Source organism: Apium graveolens, chromosome 9 (genome assembly GCF_009905375.1).
Source record: "Apium graveolens cultivar Ventura chromosome 9, ASM990537v1, whole genome shotgun sequence".
Classification (NCBI taxonomy): domain Eukaryota; kingdom Viridiplantae; phylum Streptophyta; class Magnoliopsida; order Apiales; family Apiaceae; genus Apium; species Apium graveolens.
This window is the reverse complement of record NC_133655.1, coordinates 44,626,262-44,646,724: the sequence shown is the minus strand read 5'-3', so window position 1 is coordinate 44,646,724 and position 20,463 is coordinate 44,626,262. Positions and strand designations below refer to the sequence as shown.

Genomic DNA, 20,463 nt, shown 5'->3' with positions numbered 1-20,463 from the left:
TCTTGAATGTCAAGTATTTTAATTTCGGCAATTATGTCATGTTAGATTTAGTGTATAAGTTAGAAGATATTAAGAAAAGACAAAGAATGTGTATTATGCTAGGTTTCTTATGATGCTAGCTAATCATTTATCTAAAGATCTTTTAATTGAGAACCCGAATAACAACTTGCTTGTTGGGTCCAAGAAAAGATAGTACTTGCTGATTTATGCAGGAACAATCTTAATGATGAAGTGCATCTTCACTACATGCCAATCATGGAGGCACCTCAGGTAAGCGAGGTAAATGTTCATGTCTCTATTATTTCCCAGCTTGCTATTCCTTTGAGTTTAACTATGGTTATGGCATCTATGATTATGACCAAGCAGATGCCTACCCAAGCCACAAACCCAAAATCTTCTAAATTTAAATAAAAGAAGCCACACTCTAGTTTCTCTCAAAAGAAATTAGTTTTATAAACTAGCATAACACCCGAGGGAAGTGTGAAGGGTAGTGAGCAAGGTGAAGGAAAGGGTGAGAATAAAAGAAGCCCTAAGGATAAGGTGGGTGAGGAAAGTGTGACCCAAACCAGCCACATCACAGTCTCCCAATAGACTGTGGTGATTAATAAGGAAATAAGCTCATTACTAGTTGCATCCTCTCAAAAGGATGTAGCTATTGAAACAAGCTCTCAACCAATCCTATATCAGAAAGAAGAAGCTGAAACCTTTGGGAGAGTCACATGGTGCACACACAATGCCAATTGCAGTCAAAGACTCAGTTACAACACCATCTCAAAGTCAATTTGACGTGGCTCCAATAAATATGGCAACACAACCAAATTCTCTCATAATCAAAACACCACAGACACAAAACTCTCCAACTAATTCTCTGGATGTAGATATGAGATATGATACACATATCAATTCCTGATTCTCCATCTTTAAAATTCATGGAGGAGCCAACATCTACATCAAGTGAGCATCATCTTATTGATAATTTGTTGGCTCACTTGCCCATTATTTCTCAAACTGTTGAAGGATTTGTGCACTTAAACTTAAAAAAAATCTCCACAGTATCAAAAATAATTTCATCTCATGTTACTATTGTTTCTACTACATCAACGAATATCCTTCATCTGTTGACAAGTGATTACCCCTCGACGGATAAGCTTAACAGCAATTATCCGTTGATGACCACAACTACTACTTCAATATATATTCCTTACCCGTTGACTGTCATTGCACCACTTGAAATATCTAAATTAGCTACAAGTGTAGATGATTTAGTAGTTATTCAATCACTCTTAGGTTTGAGGGAAGGGAGTGACTTGAGTGAGAGGCTGAGTTGCTCTCAGGAAAAATGAGAGGATGTTAGATATTGAATGCAACATAGAGGGGGGTGAGGGTAAATGTGTTTCTTGGATTTTTAGCCTTTTTAAACTTATTTGGATATTATATGAACAAAGAAGTTTATCTTTGCAGAGATATTATGTTAGAGAAATAAATCAACAAGCACAGTATTTCAAAACTCACTTAATTTGTATTAATTAAGTTTATCTTGCTACAAATTTTGAGTTCTTAACAATATAAGAACTCAGCTTCTTTCTTGAGAGAATACAATACAATGTGAATCTGTTTGTTACAAACTAAACTAAGGACCAGTGCATGCTTTATACACTAGCAGCATGGATTTACAAGCCTTACACTAAAATGTACTAAACTACTTTCTAAAGTAACCATTTTCTATTTCTATTTCTAGCTTAGCAAATCTATGCAGTATCTTGCAGGTCTGTGACCATCCTTTGTCCAGTTAATCTTGGCCATTGATCTTATATCCTCCCAGCTGCTTTATAGACTTTTCAATCTAGTTGATAGATCGTTTGTTGACTGATAATCTTGAATATTTAACTTGTCTACATTCTGTACTTGAGAGGCATATTGAGATCTCCAGTTTGTTCTATATAAAAGTGACATCTCGATAAGTATAATGAATTATCGAGATCTCTGAGTTCTCTATAGGTATATTTTACTTGTTGAAGTCTCTAGATTCTTGCATGTGAAATGAATTATCGATATATCTGAGATCTCTACATGTAGAAGTGACCTGTCGATATCTCTGAGATCTCTATATACATTTTAACTTATCGATATCTATGAGATCTCTATTATAAGAAGTTGACTTGTCGATATCTCCAATTCTTCAGATCTTCATTTAACTTTTTGATATCTCTGAGTTCTCTACATGCAGAAATGACTTGTCGATATCTCTAGTTCTCTACATCTTCATTTGACTTGTCGATATCTCTAAGACCGCTCTATAAGCCATTTTCGACTTCTCGATAAGTCATTCTGGACTTCCGGAATGACTTCCTGATATTGCTTGATCTGTGACTTGTAGATTTCTTGACTTAGAACATTTTTTCTAGAATAACATTATTCAACTCCAAGCTTCTACACTTTTCTCCAAGGCATGATCATGGATTGATCTTCTTCCATAATTTATTCCTTAGCTTGAATCTGTTCACCGAAAAATCCTCTAGTCTAATCTTCTAACCTGTTTACAGACTCAAGAAATACAATACAGAATAATAAATTGATTATCAACCAACTAAATCTCAGGGTTGTCAATGTGACATAGTCTTGTTATTACATAGGCATGTCTTGCACAACAATCTCCCCCAATTTTTGAGAAGATTGTTTATCACAAATTCATGCCTGATAACAAGACTAACCCGAAGTTAAAATTAATTACCTAAAAGATTGACAGATTAACAAATACAAATTTATACATTGAGTAATTACATCAGTTTAAACATTAGATGTATTAGGTGAATTTCTCATAGTCTGGTTCTTTCCTAATGAGGTCCTTGAGATTTACTAGCACTTGTAGTTCTTCAATTATTTCAGTCCCTCTTAAGGCTTCTACCAGTTTGATCCAATCATCCAGTTTGTAGCTATTGAGGTAATTTACTTTGAATCTTGAAAATCTGCCAAATTTCCTTGAGTAAATTTGACCTCTGGTCAAATATTTCTACCTCCTATGCATATTTCCTATCCCTTTCTTTTTTTTCATCCTTAATTCTTGCATGTCTTTCATTCCTTTCTCTCAACCTTTCAGACATCACAGCCTTCCACATCCTTGTACTTGTATCCTTGTCCTTCATCAAGCTAGTCACCCTCTTCAATTCTTTGGTTGAAAATGTTTCCATTACCTCCCTGCTAAGCAAAATGAAGGAGCCATCCAAATAGTAGATTATAAATTCTGCGAAAGAGACAACACAAACTTTGACAATTTTTTTAGATAATTGTTGGAAATAGTCATAATTTTTTATGCTCATGTTTAGAGGCAGAAAATTATCTTGATTGAAACAATTCCAAATGACACCAACACCAGCTTGCATTTTATTGGGTTTTCTTCCAACATTCTTGAAGTGAGTTTTGGTTAAGTCTTGAATGAGAGTAGGTTTGAGATTTTCTTTAGTGTAACATGGCTGGATCTGATTGGTATTTTGAGTAAGGTGTTTGTAGTTTGTTTATTCAAAAATTTTGGCTTTTCAGGTAGGATTGGTTGAGATTGTGTTTGGCATGGCTTGGAGGTTTGAGTTTGTCTGTTGGACATTTTTCGTGGTACCTTCTTCTCCTGCCCTTTTCTTCCTCTTGCTTTCATCTCCCATCTTTCTATCATCCTTCTTCTTCTCATCCACCTTACTACCAGTTGCCTTAAAATATTGACTTGGATATGAGCCAGAAGATTTGTGTTCATCCTTCTTCTACTCATCATTATCCAAATCATCTTTAGTATGGAATTGTGTATTTGGAAACATGGTTTCAGCATTTTGTAGGTTTCTTCACAAAATCCTTATCACTTCCTCATCTTCAGTCTTCTTCTTCTTCTTCTTCTTCTTCTTCTTCTTCTTCTTCTTCTTCTTCTTCTTCTTCTTCTTCTTCTTCTTCTTCTTCTTCTTCTTCTTCTTTGTCTACCTCTTCTTCTTCCTCTTCTTCCTCTTCTTCTTCCTCTTCTTCTTCCTCTCTTCTTCTTCTTCTTCTTCTTCTTCTTCTTCTTCTTCTTCTTCTTCTTCTTCTTCTTCTTCTTCTTCTTCTTCTTCTTCTTCTTCTTCTTCTTCTTCTTCTTCTTCTTCTTCTTCTTCTTCTTCTTCTTCTTCTTCTTCTTCTTCTTCTTCTTCTTCTTCTTCTTCTTCTTCTTCTTCTTCTTTAGATCAGTTTCCAATGTCATGATTATTCTGAGATTACCCCTAACACAATTTTTGGGAATTATGAAATTTTTGCACTTTATAGTTTGAGAACAAATGTAGGCCACCCTTTGCTAGGATAAATATAAGCTTCAGGAAAAGCAGCTATCTGAGCATTTTGGAGTTCATTTAACAATTGAGTGTCCTCTAGAATAACTGGATTGACCCTGTCAATTATGATATCCAGCTCAGATGCTCTCGTGGATTGAAGATTTGATAGATACACACGTAGAAACCTATCTAAACCACAATAATTGCATTGGCAACTATTATTTTCTCCATGAAGTTCCTCTTTTTCACCAGCACCACTCTCAGAAAATTAATGTTGTTGACCAAAGCTCTTTTGTAGGTAATGTAGTTGTTATGAAGAGAGACTCCCAGCACTGTGAGTATGTGACGGCCTCAACCCCTGGGTCAGGAGTTGACGACATCAACAACATCAATAATAAATATAATATAATTCACTTCAATGATAAAATATAAACACGACCCCTTTTTACCAAGATATTTTCCAGGTTTAAGTATGACTTAGGTTACAATTATTACAAGACCAACTTATTACAAACAATCCTGACAATATTATCTTAATACAACAACTCAACAGACCATCTTTGGTCCAACACAACTACCTCAGAGGAGCCTGGTATAGGAGGAACCCGAACTCTTCCCTGACTACAACGGAAGAGTCTCCTAGGCATCAACCATACATTTATACAAAATGTTCTGCAAGGGTGAGCAATCAATTTCTCAACAGTGCCACTATATGAATAACAAGTAAAATAATTTATGATAAAACAGTTATAGGAACATAATTCATAACTTGTTAGAAAACAAGTAAATCATGCATAAACTGGATATTAACAACTAGCGTGCTCTGTAAAACAAAAACATTAGTCATGTGCTATGTATAAATACCGGAGTCATATTTTAGCATGCTATTTTCATTTCCAAAACCACTGTTCCCTTACAGGAACCATAAAACCATCTGTGCCGTTACGGGGGACCACAAAACCATTTTTTTCGTTACTGGAACCACAAACCGTAATCAGATAAGTATTGGATGTTATCTAGGGACGGGTGATCAGGCCTCCACACAAGTTATCTAGGATAGTTGGTCGGGCTATCACATGAATTGTCTAGGAAAGCTGATCGGGCTTTCACACAAATTAACGGGATCCGCAGAGAATAGCAAGGTCTCTGATTAACTATGCTGGACTAATCGTTGAAGATAGGGTGCGCAACCGAAATAGCCACTTACGCAATGTTGTCCAATATCTGATTCGTTTTATCTAGTTTTCCAAATCACTTTTACCTATCTCTTGTTAAAAACAATTCTGTTACATCACACTATTCAAACCTCTTTCCAATTTTAATCAGATTTTAGGGATAGGTACTTTCAGAAGTTACTTTTCCCCAAAACATTATTTTAAACAACATTTTCAAATAAAGGGGACATGTAACTTAAAACATTTATGTCCTTGTTCGAGAATAACACGACATTTCATTCATATATACTGAATCATAAGAGTATGGTCAGTGGTACTTGCCTTGCAGAGCTTTACAACTATCACTGACTGATTTTGGATCGACTCGGACGTTCGGGCTTTATCACCTAATTAGTAGACTATCCTGGATCCGACTTCAACGCTCAGGTCCTTCACTTGGAACCTCGCTGCGCTTGTCGACTGATCACTAGGTTAACTTTAGTCCAATGTCAACTTTCAGGCCTTCCGATTAGAACCTACAGAGTCGAACTATTCTATATTAGACATCCAGGTATGCTTGACATATCCTCGGTAACACTTCTACCCAAATGATAATATTTCCCGACTCGTAAGTATTCACATGACCGTAATACACATAAAAAATAAGGTCCATGTACTCAAAACTCAGTTTAATATTCGATTTTAACAAATACATATATATACATTGTTGCGGAGAATGGGGTTGTCATATCCTTTGCAAAATATTCTATCATATCACACCAGTAGGCTTCGCAATATACTTATTTATATTATATATGTATATACGTTTGACTAGTAATCCCGATAATCATAGGATATGTCCCCGTATTTTTATGGATTTAATTTCCTAAAAATCGTGCAACACCTCCTCTGTTTGTCGACCTACCCGTCGAAATATAATCGACGTCAGACTCAACAACAACAATCCTCAATTCCACAAATTCCCAAACACCGATACAAATTTAATTAATTATTATTATTATTATTATTCTTATTTTATGTTTTTTTGTAGGACTCAGAATTAATTCATCACCGTCCACCGTCGGCTCGCTGGGGCTCATCATCGACGACGGTAAAATTCACGGGTACCCGATTAAAATCGGGTTTCCAACGAGAATCCCACCGATTAGAAATTTTCCCGCACAAATTATTTTTATCACGAATATTATTCAATAATTCCCTACAGAGATTAATAAAATATTAGTAATAATCTCAACCAGACAATAACACACGCCCACGCGCATAACCGGAAAAGAAAAAAACACAACTGGAAGGAACACATCATCAGGCGGCAGAACACTACTCCCATGCGCCACCATCACAACAACATACACATACCCAATTCACACACACACGCACACACTATTCACACACATACACATATACAGTTCATACACACACAACACACACCACATATATATGTATGTATATATACTAATTAGGCAGATTCAAGACTGAACCAAGCAACCGGAAACCGACCGAAGTAAGCAGCTACGACGACGACCAAACAGGGCATAGAAACGAGGGGAAACAGGGAAAATCGCTGGGAAACACGGGAAGAACAGAAGAAAAAGAACGGGGGATAGAAGAGAGGGGATCGAAGGGGAGAGATCGAGAAGAGACGAGATAGTGAGGAGATGAGAGAGAGATTTTTTTATATCACATCAACACAAAACAAGGAACAAGACTCTGCCATGTTTCCAAATGATTAATAGAGGCGCAAGCCGTGTAAAATTTAACACCTGGCAGCCTAATTCCGTTCCACATTTTGTAATTTATCGAACCAAATTGAACTTAAAACAAACTCATAAAATTACGAAAATAGTCTTAAAATTTTCTAAAAATCCCAAAAATAATAAAATAAAATTTTTATAATTTTTAAAGCATTTTTGAAACGCAACTCGTACCCGCATTTAACGATTAAGCGAACCAACGTGCGGGTGAATTTAATCCCAAAAATTTTCAAAATAATTTTTAAATTCTCGGAATAATCTAAACTTAGTAAAATATGAGTTTCATAATTTTTGAGACATTTCTGAATTTACTGAATTTTATACTTAAATAAAATCAGAAAATCATACAAGACTAAATAATTAATGAAATATTGATTTCTAAATTTTATAATTTACTAAAAATTATAATAAAATTATAAAGTAATAAAAATAATTTTAGACATAACCCAAGTATTTATGGAAATAAATCTTGTATAAAATCACCTTTAAATATAAAAAAAGGAACACAACTTCACAACTAATTACAAAAATGATCCTCGAACACCAACAATCACATATAATTAATAACAAAATAATATCCAGCAGACAGAACTCATACACATATTTTATTTATTTAATTATTCAATATTTACATATTTAAATAATATAGAAAATATACGAGTCATTATATCCTTCCCCCTTAAAAAGATTCTGTCCTCAGAATCTAATCTAACTAAACAAGTGAGGATATTTGTCAAGCATATATGACTCTAACTCCCAAGTAGACTCTTCTACCCGAGAATTTATTAAAAGCATACTCACTATAGATATAAACTCATTCCTGAGGCCCCGTTTTTTATGATCTAGGTTCTAGATTGATTCGTACACCCTATCTTGATTCAAATCGAGGATATATTCTTTTGGCATAAAGACATAAAACAAACTATTAGTATGTTGCAGCTATAGGAACATCACTAACTTATAGATTACTTTATCCGCTTTTCTTGGTATCTTAAACGGTCTAATATATCTAGGACCCAGCTGTCCTTTTGTTCAACCCTAATCAATCATTTTTAAGGTAACGCCTTTCAAAATATCATAGATCCTATTTCTATCCTTTATATCCTTTCGATACAAGTCCATGTTCTTTCTCTGCCTATTCTGAGCTGCTTCAACTCTTTTCCAAACCAACACCACTGCATCCTTGGTGTGCTGAATTAACTTATGACTTGATAACTTCCTTATTCCCACTTTATCTCAATAAAGCGAAGTTTTATTTTTACATCCTTACAAGGCTTCGTCAGGTAGCATTCCCCTACTAGCATGATAACTTATATTGTCTGAATTGTTCACTCGCTTTGACCCTTTGTCTATGGATGATAGGTGGTACCCATTTTTAGCTTAGTTTCCAAACATTCAAACACCTTTTACTCCTTTCCATTAGTCAAGGTTGGGAAGTAATCTCATATATTCATTTCTTATCACCTTCAGGTATTTGAACTTCAACTTCCACTTTTTCCAATTTTTTTATTAACTCCTCAGTGATCTTAGTTACATTCAATTCTTTCTTTCTACAAAAGGCATCTGTTATGACACTAGCTTTGCTTAGGTGATTGTTAATGGAATAATCAGAATCTTTTGTTAATCCCAGTCAAAATTCATAATTGGAAACTTAACGTATAGTTGCTTCCCATCTAATCTTCTTAGGGAAATCCTTGGGTGTTCTACACAGACTTTCTTAGTCTTTGAATAGCTGAGGATGTTAACAATAAATACAATTATGCTTATCCAAGCACTCCTTATACACCATGTTCATTAAATCCTAAAAGACAACCGGTACACTAGTTAATCCAAATAATATCACCAGAACTTATAATGCTCGTCACTAGTGTACCCCACGGAAATATATTTGGTATGATCACCTCCCTTTCCAATAACTTCTGCAATTACTTAACTCATTCTTTCATTCCCAATGGCCATACAACATGGAGTCTTTGGCACTGGTTTAGCTCAGATTACTATACCAATGAGAAATTATATTCCATAATCTAGGGTAATCTTAGTGATTCATCTGGAGAGACTCCCGGGCATTCATTTACTATTTGAATTTCTTTCAGCTTAAGTATTTTTTCTTCATATCTCTACATATGATGGATCTACCTTATATCCTTGGCTTATTAACTCTTTTTCCCGCACGATTGGGAATAATTTCTTATCTTACTTCGGCCCTTAGAAATTTACCTTAATATCGGCTTCTATGGCATTACAATTTGCTTCTTCTGAAAATTAATCTTTACCTTATGACGGGACAGCCAATCCGTTACTAGAATCACATCGAACTCTTCTAGCTCGAAGGGTGTCAGATCAGTTGAAAAGAATACCCATGGATTCTAATTGACAGTTAGGTCAGGGTTGACTCACTAAAAGTCCACCTTGATTGACCACTTTTATGGTTAAAGGCTCGGCTAAGTCTTCTAGTATCGAATTCATTTTATTCACACATTTCTTTGATATATAGGGCTTAAACGCTGCTGACTCAATTAAAACTGTAACATGTACAGAATTGAGAGAAAGCATACATGCAACTACGTCCGCGTCCTAAGTGTTAGATCTCTGCTTCATTTTGAAGGTTCTGGCCCTGGCTGTGCTGGACGTTGGTCCTTGAGATATAGTACCTTGGATAGATGTTCCACAGATCCTCGCAGTATGTCCAACCTTCCCACATTTGTAACAAGTAACTCCTGAATTTTATGGCTTGCATTCCGATATATAATAACCCTTATGACCACATTTGAAACATTGAACATCCTTTTTGCATGAACCACTGTGTCTCCTGCCACATGACTTACAATCCATCGCCGACTTCAGTGATTGGGCTGGAGTGGAAGCAACTGAAGTAGCCTTAGACCTAGCCTGGGAGAAACCTTGTCTCCCGAATCTTTTATTCATGTTTCGGCTAAACTGTTTCTGAAACTTGTGACGGGATTCTCCTTGGCCCGCCTTGTCTATAACACCCTCATATTTTCTCTTCTTATCACCCTTCTCTTTAATGGCCAACTTCTGATCATTCTCAAGTAATAGGGCGGCCTGAACTACGGAAGGATATGTCTTGAGTTGCAATGCCACAACACCACTGCGAGTTTCAGGCTCCAACCCTTGTTGGAACCTCCTCGCCTTGTGGGTCTCTGTACTTACATACTCAGGAACTAATCGGACCAATTCTGTAAACTTGGCCTCATACTCCAACACACTTCTTTAACCTTATTTCAATTCTAAAAACTCAACGTCCAACTGATTCTGTAGAAAATTTGGAAAATATTTCTCCAAGAACAATTATGTAAATCTGGCCCAAGAAACAGGACCTTCTCTTTCCAAAGCACGAGTGGATTCCCACCACTAATTTGCCTCACCCCTCAGAAAATAACTCGCATAATCCGTTTTAAGATCGTCACTTACCTGAGTGAGGGTAAATGTCGTTTCCATTTCCTAAAGCCAATTTCTGGCAACAACAGGGTCCACTTCGCCTTTAAACTCTGGGGGCTTAACAGAATGAAAGGATTTAAAACTAGTAGTTTGATTTGGCTCTCTTTGCTGATGTTGTTGCCGCTGAATTTGTTGGATTAACTGCAACTGTTGTTGCTGCTGCTGGCATAACAAGTCTAGAATTTCATTTATAGTTGGACCCTCCTCAAAACTACTACTATTTTCTTTAGACTGTGTAGCTTTCTTGGGTGGCATTTTCCTGAAATATAGTAAGGAATTTATTCAAAAATATAACTAGAATGCATAATCAAAAATATCACCGTTCAAACGGTGCACCTGTGTCATGCAAATGTTGCCCAATCAAAGTACCCATGTCTTTATTATCAGGATCCATTTATAAAAGATATATAGATTAACAACACCAACAACAATGGCAACAATAACAATAGCAGAATCAACAACAGTACAGGAAAACTGAAATATAAAGATACTAGACAGCATAATATAGCTTCTCCATATAACAGTGGTTAATTAACATCCCACAACTGCTTAAGTAGAATACTAACTAATCCCGTATATGGCACAACTGGGCTGACTATATCAGCCACCAACTACAAGGAGCATTTAGTAAACCGAGTCAAACTTAGGGAACTCTGGACTCTATTGAGTCCACCCGTTCAAGTTCCAACCAACCATTCCTCTACTGAGTTAACCTTTCTAAAGTTGCAACCTTCAATACTACTTCCTAAATCCTCTCTACCATCTTCATTTCTAGAGTAGCAACCAGACATAACTTCTATTCTTCCGGACAGTCAACTTTTGTTTACTTTCATTAATCAGGATTATCTAAATACAGAGGTTACTGACGAATTCACTGCCATGGAATATCAAATGAAATTTCAAAATCAAAGAATTAATGTTACAGGAAGGACAAGTGAAAAAGATATAGTATGACTGAGAGCAACCATACAAGTACATAAGATGGCCAGTCTTAGTACCGCATAGTGTACAACACATAATTCGGTGGCGTCCCACCAGACCTTTTGTCATACAGTCAAACAGTCAAATCATATGCATTGTCTGCCCCAATCAACTGATAGAATCACCGAGGAAGGAAATAATGTTTAGATAGAAAATTCACAAATAGTAAAGGGAATCTGATTTATGATAAGATCAATGGAATTTTAAGTTGCTTAATTTAAACTTCGACCTTCTTACGGGAAAAACAAGAAACTTATTTAAATGTAAACAATTATTCTAGAAATATAATGTGTTTCAGGAAATGCGTGAAAGGGTTCAAGATATATACAACAGTACTGATCCCCATACACTAAGAGACTTGGTTGTCATAGCCGCCACCGACTACTATCATCACATATTATCTAAACTCACCGAGGTCGCACACTCGGTCCAGTAACATTCCTTGATATAGAAAATATGATATTTATAAATAACGTTGGTTCGATCAATTTCATTTTTCTCGAGAGGAAAACTAGAAATCTCTACCGGACATTACCAATAATACATATACAAAGGAGACATACTCTAAGCTAGGGCAGTTCCAGCCAATCTTCAATAGACGTCAGGGTTACGCCTTCGAAACCCTCAACTAAGCTCATAGATTCGCTCCTCTGATTGAGTTGCTGACTCACACTGTTATATAAACTTTTCTACATTCTTTTGACTCTACTTCTAACCTAAATCAGGACTCAAACCTGTAGCTCTGATACCAACTGTGACGGCCTCAACCCCTGGGTCAGGAGTTGACGTCATCAACAACATCAATATCAAACATAATATAATTCACTTCAGTGATAAAACATAAACACGACCCCTTTTTACCAATATCTTTTCCAGGTTTAAGTATGACTTAGGCTACAATTATTACAAGACCAACTTATTAAAAACAATCCTGTAATAACTTGAATTTTTGAGAATCTATAAAATGCTTAATGAATAGTAACCCTGACAAACGGGAAAAACTTTTTAGCCCACACTATGTTGTGCATGAGAAATTGAGTTTCGGAGTTGATAACGTGATTATACGTACCAAATGAGTATATGTAAATGTTATTAGTTTTTGTAGAAAATGAACTTTGAAAAATGACCGTATCTACGAACCATCAAGGATTACAGGAGTCACAATACAATTACAAATTTAAAATCATAAAAATTCAAATCCAAGAACGATACTTCAAACATAAAAGAACATATAAGAAATGATTTACACCGTGAACCGTTAACGAGAATTTATTACGAAAACGAATAAGCGACCGAGCGAACGCTTAAATGAATAAATAAATGTATCGAACCAAGATAACTAAACTAGCTAACTATGGTAAGTAACTAACCATAGTTAAGTTACCAAATAATAACCTAAACTAGATAGCATGATGACCTACAAGCTAGTAATAGTAAAACTAGAACCTAAACTAGATAGATTAACATGGAAATCTAAGAAGCTAGCAAAGATATGCATAGATTTTACTAGTACTAGAATATATATGAAATCATATAACACAATCTTATAGAAGAAGCATTTCAAGAAGCAAGAAAATCTCTCTCCCTCCCCACTTCTTCCATTCGGCTTTATCAACAAAAGCCAAGAAATCAATTTCAAAAACCTCACTTCTAGCCATGGAAAAAATCCACCATTAATTCCCAAGCTTCATACATCCTAAATTATGGTAATATAAATTTTTGAGCTCATTTTATTAAGTTTTGATGAGTGAAATAAATTCAAGAAAAGTGATAATGAATAGTATGAATAGTAATTTTTCTTTGGTTTCTTGATTCTAATGGTTGATTTATGTTCCAATAAAAAACCAAACATCCCCAAGACTCCACCATCATCAATAACACATATCAATATTTCAATAAAGGTATAAATCTTTGACCAATATTTATTTAAGGTTTAAGTTTCAAGAACCTTTGAAATATTAGTTATAAACTTAGTTTTAGTGGTTGATTTCTTGTAATCTGGATGTTTAGTTAATTAGTTCTAAGGTTGATGATTGTTGCATCAAGAACATGATTTTATTGAGAGGATTTAGTGTTGGGATGATGATTTGATGATTGTTGATGGAGGTATGATGATTTAAGGCATAAACAAAACTCGGAGCGTAATCGAAACCTCATTAAAAACAAATCTCAACATTAAGTTTCTGCATAAGTTCCTGAATGTATAAACTGTAGTTTCTTGAAATGTAAAACTTGATTATAATAGAAATAGAAATTGTTATAAGGATCATTTAGGCTCTTTAATCACTTGATTCCGATTTACGGATCAAAAGTTATAACCGTTTTAGTAAAAGTGATTTACGTGATAAAAACTGCTACGAATTACGAACTTTGGAAATAGAAATGATCGACTTAAAAATATTCAAAGATCATGAAATTTTTATAGAGAATAATAAATAGAGTTCATTAACGGATATAAAAATTTCAAGTGAAAATAAGGATGTTTCAATTTTATAAAAATATCGGAACCGAGACCGCGCGATTAGAAAACCGTTAGAAATCATAAGCGGAGCCGAAGATGGAAATGTAAATGGACATAAAGGATTCGAAAAGAAAGAGACCGTGACATGAATGAGTACTTAAAGGAATAATAAGAGTAAAATGAGTTACATGAAAGATTAATAAGTACCGCATATCTATGACTCGTTATAAATAAGAGCGGGATCTAACAAAATGATATGTGTTTATGATTATAGATTTCCGAGCGGACCCTAGAGCATGATCCACCTTAAAGTACCCAGGAAAGTTTACGAACCCAACTCCATATACTGTTGTGTTGTGAAATGATTGTTTTACTATCTTTTGCATAAATGCCATGCTTACCATGATACTAAATAGCAATTGTGTTACGGTATATATATGTCGTACAATATTTTAACGCTGCTATGAGCGTGATTTATGATTATAAGACCGAGAGTCGGTCGAAGTTTTAAAATGAAAACTCGGGAGACATTCTGGAGATGTTTTGGATGATTAAACTCCATACTTGTTTTATTTCAAGGGACTTGACATTCACTTGTGAAATATTAAAATACCTCGAATTTAGTTAAAACGATTTCCAAAGGCCGTATTCCGTCAACTATATTTTATTATTCGAATAATTGATATTACTTCAGTTATTCATTTAATATAAGAGGAGTATTCTCCAACGATTATTATTTCAAACTCAATTATGTATATTATTAAGGATTACTTTAATTATTTAAACATAAATTAGTTGAGGAATGTTATTTCAAATATTCTTTTAAAATATATAATTCTTCGAGGTTTAATTATTTAATAATGTGAGTTGACCGTTGCCAACAGATAAATATATAAGGGATAGTTTCTTTTGAAACTATAGTCAAAATATTTAAAGTAAGTCGATATAATATTTTTCGACGATTTGAAATTATTCGAATGACTTTCTGAAATTCCGAAAGTATTTTAAAAGTAGGTCTTATAATTTTTAAATCATTTTAAATTATTTAATAATTATTATTTAATCATTAAATATTTATTTAGTAATTTAAAATGATTTAAAAATTATAAGACCTACTTTTAAAATACTTTCGGAATTTCAGAAAGTCATTCGAATAATTTCAAATCATCGAAAAATATTATATCGACTTACTTTAAATATTTTGACTATAGTTTCAAAAGAAACTATCCCTTATATATTTATCTGTTGGCAACGGTCAACTCACATTATCTTGGTACTTCCTCCAAAAATTCACAGAAGTACATATACATACATACAAATCAAAGTGTACCTATCAACAAGAAATATGCTTGGGGAACAATATAAGTTCCAGATATATGATGGGATTCTTACAAGGATAAGGAGGGGTAGACTCCAGTACTTCGTGGACTGGGGAGACTACCAATTTACTACCATATGAGAAGGTATCTTATATACCGATGAACATGGGGAGTATGCGTACCTGAGAGGGATGGACGTAAAACCGTGTCTTGAGAGGGATAGACGCGAAGTGTGTACCTGAGAGGGATGGACACAGAAAATGCCTGAATACGGCCAGGGTGATAACCGATAACAAAAGGGAATTGTCCTACTACTAGTAGATTAGGTTACTATTACCGTTATACGACTGATCATCGTATCTCGGGGGCTCCAGTGAATGTCCTAAATTCTTCCAATTGGAAGTGTGATGCAATACCGTAAACCAAGCCTAGGTGATGGATTTACCATTAAGATATTCGCAGGAGAATAAGTCGACAAAAGAATTGTTTTTGAAAGAAGGTGTGTATCACCGAGGAAAACTATTTTTGAATAAACATAATTATCGTATATGGAATTATACTTGAGTTTATCATACATTCATTTCATACTGTACATTATTATGTTGGACATTATAGCTCACACTTGTTTTTCTTAAATTTACACAACACAACAGTGAATCAAGATGCCTATCATGAAACTCACAGCCACAAAATGGGTAGGAAACGACCAGCTGTTCCGTAGGATGTTTGGTGTTGTACCTCAGGTAGACCGAATAAGTTGGATTGGTTTTCAGTTATTTTTTGTCCGGCTTATTTACAAGTATGACTTATGTAAGATGATAAATAAGAAACGTATATTTCGCCGACGGATTAACCTTAATTAAAGGTTATTTCCGCAATAAGACTTAATCACTTTTGGGATTATTATAAGTATCACCTTATGGATTGATATACTCTAGTAATGAATGGTTCGTTTCCAAGACAATATTCTATAAGTGTGTGTGTGTTGATAAGTGTGGGGTCGTAAAGGTGTGAGTATTTATATATTATGGTACGAGATAACTGTTATACAGGATTTTGGGGCGCCACAGAAATGGTATCAGAGCCTTAGGTTATCAAATCTTGGAAACGATAGGATATAAAATACGTAGACATAAAAATAATAATAATCGATTAGAACTCAAGTCGAGTTCGCCTTCGGGCTACATGGGCAGTGTTGACAGTTTTACCCTCAAGGGAATTCCGACTCTAAGTTAGTAACACCTTGCCTATTGTGTCAGGTACAAGTGGAGCCTATGGGGGAGGTTGACCCTGTTGATGATGTTATGGGCCCTGGGCGTGACCCTACTCTCGAGCCGGAGGACCCATCTATTGATAACTCTGATGATGACCCTACTGAGATTCCCCGGTGGAGGAGACTGACTTCCCTGCCCCCATAGCTGATGATGTTGAGATGCCCCAGGGCGATGGCGTAGATTGGACGAACATAGAGATGTACCTTCTCCCGACCGTTCACCCTCCTACACCTCACCCAGGGATGCTGAGCCCTTTGCCCTATACTGATGAGGACAAGGATGACGAGATGGATGCACATACCTATGAGATTCATGACATATCCTCTAGTGACCCAGACTCACCCCTACCACCCCCAGCGACCATACATGTAGCAGTGCATGACTGGATAGTGGCTCAGCTTAACACTGAGATCACCGGGGCATCTTCCCCCATTGTGGAGCTACGACATGCGCTAAATGCCGAGAGAGCCATCAGGATAGGATACCCATGGGACTTTAGAGCTGCTTGCCCGGCCATAGCTCATAGGGAGATTGATGGGATTGAGCTCCTACCCGAGTACAGATAAGGATGACAGCAATGGGAGGATACATCCCGGTAGTTGATGCATAGCTGATGTTGGCAGGAGCAATGAGGAGGATTCGAGATGTCACGAGCAGTGACAGTGACTGAGAGGCGAGCTACTACTTATGGACCTTGTAAAGGGCTAGGTGACTTGTCACCAATTTTGTTAGGATAGCTAGTAGAATATAGCATTCCCAGCCCTCCAGGGTACCCGGTGTATGTATTTGTATTTCAGTATTCAGGAACAAGTAGTTGATATATATATTCAGGACCATGTATGAACTCGGATGGTTATTTCGTCCCCAAAATATAATCTGGAAGACCCTATGATATATATCTAGCAGTTATTAAGAAATTGATGTCCATATTATTGCACTTGTTAAAGACATGCTAGATAAAAAATGGCATGCTTACCTACGAATAAACTAATCCAAATGTAAAATTTTTTACAACTGTATTGACATATTTTTATTATCAGAACAAATCCACCCTATAAAAGAGGAATCAGGGCACGACCCGTAGAATCTGTTAACCAATAACGAAATGGACCTGACCACATAGTGAATGAGGAAAGTGAAGAAGACCTAGACTATAATGAGTATGATGAAGAAGATTATGTAGAAGAAGAAGCTGACAATACCCATCATGGAAGGAACCTCATGAATGAATTTATGGAACTTTTAAGGGCCAATCTGAACCAACAACTATTAAGTGGCATTTATGACACTTTATAACGCTCCATTAAGCTTTGAATTGGTGTTTTTGTACTCAAGTTATTGGTGTTTTAATGTGACTTCTAGTGTTTTTTCATTTCAGGCATTTATCCGGAATTCTGGTGAATTAGCATTGATTTGATGCTAATATGGTGTTAGAATGGTGTCCAAAGAATAAAGGCTCGTGAAGACCAACTCATTGCAGCAAAAAAAAGAAGAAAAATAAGTTTTTTACAGAAGAACGGTGCGCCCACGCTGTCATAGCGCGTGGCCGCTCCTGAGGAGCAGAAACGCAGCGCTCCCGCGATAGTCAACCGTGCGGCCGCGCCAGGTCGTGAATTTATAATCCTGATTCTTATGGACTTTTGATTGGATGGACTTCTACTATGCATGGGATGCTATATATACATAAATAAAGGTCGTTTTTCAGAAGGAGACGTACCAGAGCTAAGGAGAAGGCATAAGAAGACCGTATAGCACAATCCGACGAAGGCGAAGAAGATCTATTTTTATACTTGTGATTCTTTGTTCTAAGTTCTAACCTTGGATGCTAGTTTTCTTATTCGTGAACCTATACTCTTGTTTCATACTTGGTTTATTATTTATTAAGTATAAAGAGTACGTTTATTATACCATGCTTTCATCGGAACCCACGTTGATGATGAGTCCGATTATGGGCTAATCGTTATCGTGGGGTTCTCGCGAATTTATTTATGGATTTCTTTAGTTAATTTGTTTCGATGCCTTAGTGTGTGGTGATTATATGATAACCTAATATTGGTTGTGCTTATTCATCTTATGAGCGTCGCGAACTTATAATATAGTATGTTAATCTTTAATGAAGCGAAAGTGAATTTAAGGGTTTAGAACTTGCCATGCTAGCATAGGTTCATGTATTTGATATGCATGATTCGTAGGTAATTTTAACCATCTTACTTGCCCTATGTAATCACGATAGATAACTTGTGCACTAAATCGTTATATTTTCAAATTTTATAGACATATAGGGTCTCAATATAATTGGTGTCTATTCACGTTCTATCTCTTTTGTGGATGTCTAGTAGTATGTTATTCATGCAACAAAATTTGGCGTTTAGCAGTTTCGTGTTATCTGATTTGTTTCATCACCATTACATGCTAAGGTTAAGAATGAAAAGACTATTGAATGAAGTATTTAATAAAGTTAGAATCCCATGTTTGTGTCATATATTATTCAACTCTCTTTAATCCTTTAGTTAATGTGCTCTAGTATAATTATCAATAGTTAGTTGTAGTTATAACCAAAATTCAATTTGTTATTCGTCTTAGCATTGAATATTAGCCATATCGTTGTTGCATAAGTGCATAAATCACAAAGTTAACCTAAACCGGTCTCTGTGGGAATGAACTAGAAATAATTCTATATTACTTGTGAACGTGTATACTTGCGTGAATTATTAGCGCATGTTTAGCAACTAACAAGATTTTAAAGCCACTGCCAGGGACTCGGTGTTAACTTTTAGTTTATGTGTTTGTCATCAGTGATCGTTAAAGTTCATTGACTCGGACATTGTTACTTACCTACTCTTTTCATTGTCGTGTTTCAGGTACTCTAGAGAGCGTGTATGCATACGCGTTCACGGGCTCGTAAGAGAACCCTGGATCAAGCCGAGGAGGAAGCTGTAGTGGTTCAAAGGGAAGTTTTTGAGGACGAAGAGAAAGTAGAAGAAGAAGAGGAAGTCAAGGAACCAGCTTTAGTAGTGATGGGAGATCAAGCAGAAATTCCTAAGGCTTTGATGGACTATTCTCAGCCTAAGATCAATGATATTCAGACAAGCATCATCAGACTAGCCATCTCGGCTAACACTTTTGAGATCAAGTCGAGCACGATTCAGATGATACATAACTCAGTTCAGTTTTGGGGTTCTCCTACCGAAGAACCCAACATGCACATCGGGGATTTCATCGAGATCTGTGACACTTTCAAGTTTAATGGGGTGACTGAAGATGCTATCAAGCTGCGACTCTTTGCATTCTCTCTGAGGGATAAAGTGAAGTGCTGGTTACATTCTCTACCACCAAGGTCTATCACCAAATGGGAGGATCTTGCTCAAAAGTTTCTCACTAAATTCTTTCCCATGACGAAGACTACTGCAATCAAGAATGCTCTTACTCAGTTTGCACAACAAACTGGAGAATGTCCGTGTGAGGCTTGGGATCGATATAAGGAGATGCTAAGGAAGTTCCCACATCTTGGCATGCCTGATTGGATGATTATAAACTATTTTTACAATGGTTTAGGCACACAGTCTAGATCTATGCTCGATGCAGCGTCTGATGGAGCCTTATGGGCCAAAAGCTATAATGAAACTTATGAGTTGATTGAGCTAAAGGCAGCTAATAAATACCAGAATCCTACGCAAAGAATGTTACAAGGCAAGGTAGCAGGAATTTTGGAAGTGAATACAACTATTGCTATAGCTTCTCAACTTCAAGCTTTGACGAT

At 35.9% G+C, this 20,463-nt stretch overlaps 1 non-coding gene across 1 annotated transcript; it reads right to left on the bottom strand.

Moving 5' to 3' along the window:
* Positions 1–20,110: 20,110 nt before the first annotated feature.
* Positions 20,111–20,217, bottom strand: LOC141688576 (small nucleolar RNA R71). The gene has a single exon (XR_012562010.1). It is a non-coding gene; the product is annotated as a small nucleolar RNA R71 (small nucleolar RNA).
* Positions 20,218–20,463: the final 246 nt, after the last annotated feature.